The following is a 5,998-nucleotide window of genomic DNA, read 5'->3' as shown; positions in this document are numbered from 1 at the left end:
AAGCAATCGTGTTAGGAAGATGATACATTTACACTGTACATGTGAATGTGTGTGTAAGCGTTAGAGGGCGTCCAGGTCTCAGTTGAGACAAAACACGATTGGAAACTGTTAGAAGCATCTAGAAGAATCGGTTGACAACAAGCGTGCGTGCAAGTAGGTTTTCGAGATCTTCAGTGTGTAATATACATGTATAGCTGTTGTGTGAGAAATAAAATAAACTACTTGTATTTCCGAATCCCTTCTATACCTTAACACTTGGTCGCAAAACAGGACAGATCGATAACACAGTTTTATATGTAGATCACGTCACGATGCTCGTTTTTACTGGAAAAATCTTTGACACGATTTGGTACGAGCGTGGATTCGCCGCCGACCGAGTTTGCTACTCGAGTTATTTACTTTTTTTTCCGCGCTTCCCTCTCCTAGCTTATTAAACACTTAAGACATCACGAGATTATCACCGCTGACTTCGCTAATACAGCGTGTATAGAAACAATATGGCAATTACAGGATTGCCGCTTTCCGCGTTGACAGTCTATCGCATTCTGCGCTAGCGCACAAGAAAATGCTGTCTCGTTTGCCTAGGATAAAACTTTGAAGCCAATGCTGCAACGGCTATAAGAGGATTTTGATTACCAATCACGTTTATCGCACCAAATTATTCCAATTTTAAATTCGTCTATTGATCGATTCAAATTTATCTTTAACTATCAATTTATGTAGTTCATATTAAAAAAAACTCTAACACTGATTGTTACGATACGTGAGATGGGCCTGCGACGTCACTCATGACCTGGCCGCCAAGACCTGGACGCCAAGGACCCACATACCCCAAATTCACTTTGGTAGGAGCTTTGCTCCTCCTATTTTTCGTTATTAACATTAGCTATAACCAATGATCAACGTGGATCGTTACCCTCTCTTTTCCTAATGAAAGGCAAAATCAACGAATCCGCTTTCTGCGTTTGAAGCAATGTAACGATACCGAACTTTCCTCCGTCAAGACATGAGAGCGGACAGTGGGTTAAAATCCAGTTCCCAGTCTAGTACATATCTTAGAGTCACATTTCAGTTCGTTCACCTTCGCCAATACGAATCGAGTCTTAGGGAGTATTCAACTGTAGCTTGGCAATCGATACTTGCATCATTGTAAGAAATCTAAGTGTAAATCGTTGTGGAAAATATATAGTATAACCTGTTAAACGCAGTGTTCTACAAAATCAATCACCCCTATTGTCCTAAACGAAATATGGGGATCGTACGATTCGCAGCGTCGATTCTTCAAATCGTAACGGGAATTTACGACTCCCGTTAACGCGCTCAATCAGGATCGCGTCTCTCCGCGAAGGGGCGAAACACTGATTATTGCATAAAATACTTATAATTCCTCGGTTTCCGATCGTATTCTAATCGTAACTTGGGCAGATCTGAAGAAATGAACTGTATTCTTCTCAAAACATTGACGCAAAGTGAAAAAAGTAATTAGAACGTGTCAATTTATTTTATTCTTTAACTTTTATACCGTGGCTTCTGAAAGTATTGATAGACCTTTTATGATTACCATACGCATATTACACGAAACATTTTCAAATTTCATTAATGCTGTAATGACATCCAACTATTATAATTATATTTTTGAAATCTTAAACGATTCTGAAAATGAGTGTAGAAATTATAAGATATTTAGTACAAGTACATGTACATATACTTTGCAGAGATTATGAAAATATTTAAATAAGCAATCATTCGTAACATTAGTAAGTCTCAGTATTCAGTGGGACCATTTTTAATATAATACATTATACGTTTAAAGTGACTGTACATACTGTATATTAATTTTATATTAAATATAAGCTTATATTAAATATTCTGTAACTTTTATATGTATTTTCAAATTGGCAATATAAATAGGGCAATTTCATTATAGTGCTAACAAAATTTCAAAATGTTTTATATACAACACACAATATGAATATTAAAGTTTTCTGTGACAAATGTAAATACTTTAGCAAACCACTGTATATATCAATGTTAACAGTATATTTTTGCATATGTAGAAATAAAATAGAAGAAAACTTTCAAAATATTCTAAGATATTGTGTAATTAAGTTTTTGCTGACATCCTGTAAAGAAATATGTGTCAAAATATTTTATTATCTTCGTTATACTGTTTCTCGTAGGATTTTCTCTAGGTAAGGTCCTTCAAACCGAACAAATATCTTTTAGTTTTGGCATTCCTTAATTTATTATCTACTCCGGAAAGGTACGGGAAATCTGGATTTTCTCACGTATGATGGCTCCCCGCTAGCAACTTTCTCTCGTGGACGGTTAACATTCTTCCTCACCCACCAATTCGGTAGATTAACCAATTAACAGCGACGTCCATTTCCCTCACTTTCCTAACAAAAATTTTCTTTAACGAATCCGATTATCTCGTACCCTTAGCCACACCTCCGCTGCATCATCGTCATAGAAAGACAGTTCCTCTACGTTCCTTGAATAGTCATCATCTTAACTTATATCGCGCACTCTGCTCAATCGATATCTTAACTCATCGTTTATCAGTCGAGTTGTAACCGAGAAGCGCGAATCGTCAAGTGTAATCGCTAGTTCTACGCAAAGAGTCGAAAGTGAGAATTGTTAATAAATATATTGTTTAAATATCTCCGAGTGTTTCTTCGGCACTTATCACGTTCTACACACATCAAATTCAAACGACATGGTCTGTTAATTTCGCGATTTCCTGTGTCTTCTACGTGACACTAAATTCCATTATTGTGTAAGAGAGAAATCGAATGATATTAATAACTTAAAAAGAAAGAAACAAAATCAAGAGAACATGGCACTCGCCAAAAAAATAAAAATTGAAAAGTTACGGGAAGTACCAAAGATGAAAAACAAAGGGGAACGGAACAGAGAAAAACCAGAGAAAGATTTAGAAAAGAAATATTCAAAGAGAATGTGTGTTGAACGAACAGGAGAAGAAAAGATGAAACTGAAAGATACCAAACCTTCCGAAAAAGATTTGAGATATGCACTTAACAATGTTAATAATGACGAGGATAACGAGCAGATGCCAAGGATATCTGCGTGTGAATTTTTCTGGGATGACAACCCCGATTTAACTCTCCTTCAGGATAAAGAGTCATCTTGCGATAGTGAAGATGAAGTAGAGGAAAAACCNAAAGCTGAGAAATAAGAAATTAAGTGCCGCTGAACGTCGAGAACAAGAAAGACAAAAAGAACGTGAAATTCGCCAAGGAGAAGAAGCGCTCGCCAATAACGAGTTGCCAAATTCAGCTGATAAGTTCGATAGATTAGTTTTAGCTAGTCCAGACAGTTCAATAGTATGGTTACAGTATATGGCATGCCATTTACAGACAACAGAAATAGAGAAAGCAAGACCAGTTGTGAGAAGAGCGGTGAAAACGATTAATTTCAGGGAAGAGAAGGAAAAATTAAACGTTTGGAAGGCTTAGTTGAATTTACAGTCTAAATTCGGAATTCCTGAAGCACTAAATGATGTTTTTCAAGAGGCAGTGGGGTCTAGCGATTCACTGAAAATATACAGTTACATGTTGAGTGTTCATGTCAAGGCTGGCAGGCAGGTGGAATTGGAGAAAACAATTAATACCATGATTGGAAAGTTTAAACATATTCCCGAGACATGGTTTAATTGTGGAGAAGGATTGTTAAAAATGGATTTGAAGGACAAATCGAGGCATATTAAGCAGAGAGCATTGCAATCTTTGCCAGCATCTGAACGTAACAAGTACAAGTCTCCAGGACATTCCTACAATTTCATTTATGAAGTAAGCACTCTATAAAATTAAAAATATCAACTATTTTTAGTTATTATTATCGCACAACTTGTCTTATACATAGTATTTCTTCTCGAAAGCAAACCTTACCTTGCAAATAGGCATAATACTTTATTTTGAGAAACTTAATGAGATATATCGTTTTATTTTGGAATTAACAGTATAAGACAGATTTATCTTCAAAATTCTTTAACAGTCTCTGATTTTTTTGCTTCACAAGCTACAGGTAACATATCCTAAACCAGCTGGAGGAACCGGCTAAACCGAGGCAATAAGCAATGAGGCAACTCAGGTGTGACTATATCACGAATCACGAATATTATATCCAGAGATGATATTATATCCAGAGATGAATAGACCATAGACCTATGGTACTATCTATATTTCTATTTCCATAGTATATGACTACATTTATGAAGAAGTATAGACGGTGACCGCGCGGTTTTTGATTTAGCTTTTCAGTTTTGGCTACTAACTGTTAAAAATTTGTAGTTCGTCCAAAAATTCAAATCGTGTCTCTCTTCAAATTGATCGACGATACACTTCATACAGAGCATCACATAAATGAATCAGGTAGAGATCTCGAGTCGAAACAATATAAATCTACAGTATTTACTGTCTTCAGAATGCAGCACGGATTACCTCAACAAAGATGCTTAAGAAGATAGACGCAAAACGTAATAACCACGAACGGGAAGTACAAAAACGGAGACTTCTTGGACAAGGGTATCCACCTGGGTACCTACAAAACCAACTTGTACAATTTCAGGCACAATTCAAATATCGCCGAGACTCAAGGAAGTCAATAGCGCGGACGTGGTTGTAACGATCGGTCAGCTAAAACTACTGCTATACAGTGGAGTAGTTTCGTCCCAAATGTACTAAAAAATTTTTGATCAGACATATTCCTGGTTTTGTCATTACAGAATAATCAATGGACGTACTCCAGATCAGAGAAATTATAAATATGTCAATTTATTATTACTTTTTTCATTTTTACATGCATCAATATTAATAGTATTTTGCATATGTGGTAGAAAACTTTACATAACTGGACTATTTAAGGTATTGTGCAATTAAGGTTTTGCTCACATGATGTAATCAAACACGTATCAAAATGTTGTATTATTTTTAACCATTTTGTACACTGATTTTATATAGCCATTTGTTGAACACGAGTCATGTTTTCCTGAGTACCGTGCTGCTCTTCAAAATTGATAAACTTTTTCAAGAGGATCTTCATCTTTCTAGGTGGTAATACTGAACAACTGCTCTCTCTAGAAATTTCCTGTAAATACAAAATATTATAAGGTAAATTCTCCATGAAATTAAAAAGACAAAATATAGTTGAACAAATGTTTTTACCTTGCTATATCAATATCATTAGATTTAACTAGGGAATCAATATAACAAGACCATATAACCACCCGTTTCGGATAAGAATTTAGAATTTGCTCAAATAAAGTTTGTGCTCTCTCTTTATCGCCAAATTTGTTCTCCATAATCGCAAACCTTACCATTAGATTTACATCTGTAAAATTTATATTATATTAGTATTTTATTCTTTATGACATTTTATTTCTGTTGTGTACATACGTTCGGATACTGGCAAAGATTGCAATGCTCTCTGCTTAATATGCCTCGATTTGTCTTTCAAACCCATTTTTAACAATCCTTCTCCACAATTAAACCATGTCTCGGAAATATGTTTAAACTTTCCAATCATGGTATTAATTGTTTTCTCTAATTCCACCTGCATGCCAGCCTCGACATGAACACTCAACATGTAACTGTATATTTTCAGTGAATCGTTAGACCCCACTGCCTCTTGAAAAACATCATTTAGTGCTTCAGGAATTCCGAATTTAGACTGTAAATACAACTAAGCCTTCCAAACGTTTAATTTTTCCTTCTCTTCCCTGAAATTAATCGTTTTCACCGCTCTTCTCACAACTGGTCTTGCTTTCTCTATTTCTGTTGTCTGTAAATGGCATGCCATATACTGTAACCATACTATTGAACTGTCTGGACTAGCTAAAACTAATCTATCGAACTTATCAGCTGAATTTGGCAACTCGTTATTGGCGAGCGCTTCTTCTCCTTGGCGAATTTCACGTTCTTTTTGTCTTTCTTGTTCTCGACGTTCAGCGGCACTTAATTTCTTATTTCTCAGCTTT

The 5,998-nt window shown here is 35.6% G+C and overlaps 2 pseudogenes; one reads left to right on the top strand and one right to left on the bottom strand.

Moving 5' to 3' along the window:
• Positions 1 to 2,839: 2,839 nt before the first annotated feature.
• LOC122576649 lies at positions 2,840 to 3,827 on the top strand (annotated as a pseudogene).
• Positions 3,828 to 4,880: 1,053 nt separating this feature from the next.
• LOC122576648 overlaps positions 4,881 to 5,998 on the bottom strand; it is a 3,874-nt pseudogene continuing 2,756 nt past the window's right edge.

Source organism: Bombus pyrosoma, linkage group LG16 (genome assembly GCF_014825855.1).
Source record: "Bombus pyrosoma isolate SC7728 linkage group LG16, ASM1482585v1, whole genome shotgun sequence".
Classification (NCBI taxonomy): Eukaryota; Metazoa; Arthropoda; class Insecta; order Hymenoptera; family Apidae; genus Bombus; species Bombus pyrosoma.
This window is presented reverse-complemented; position numbering and strand designations above follow the sequence as displayed.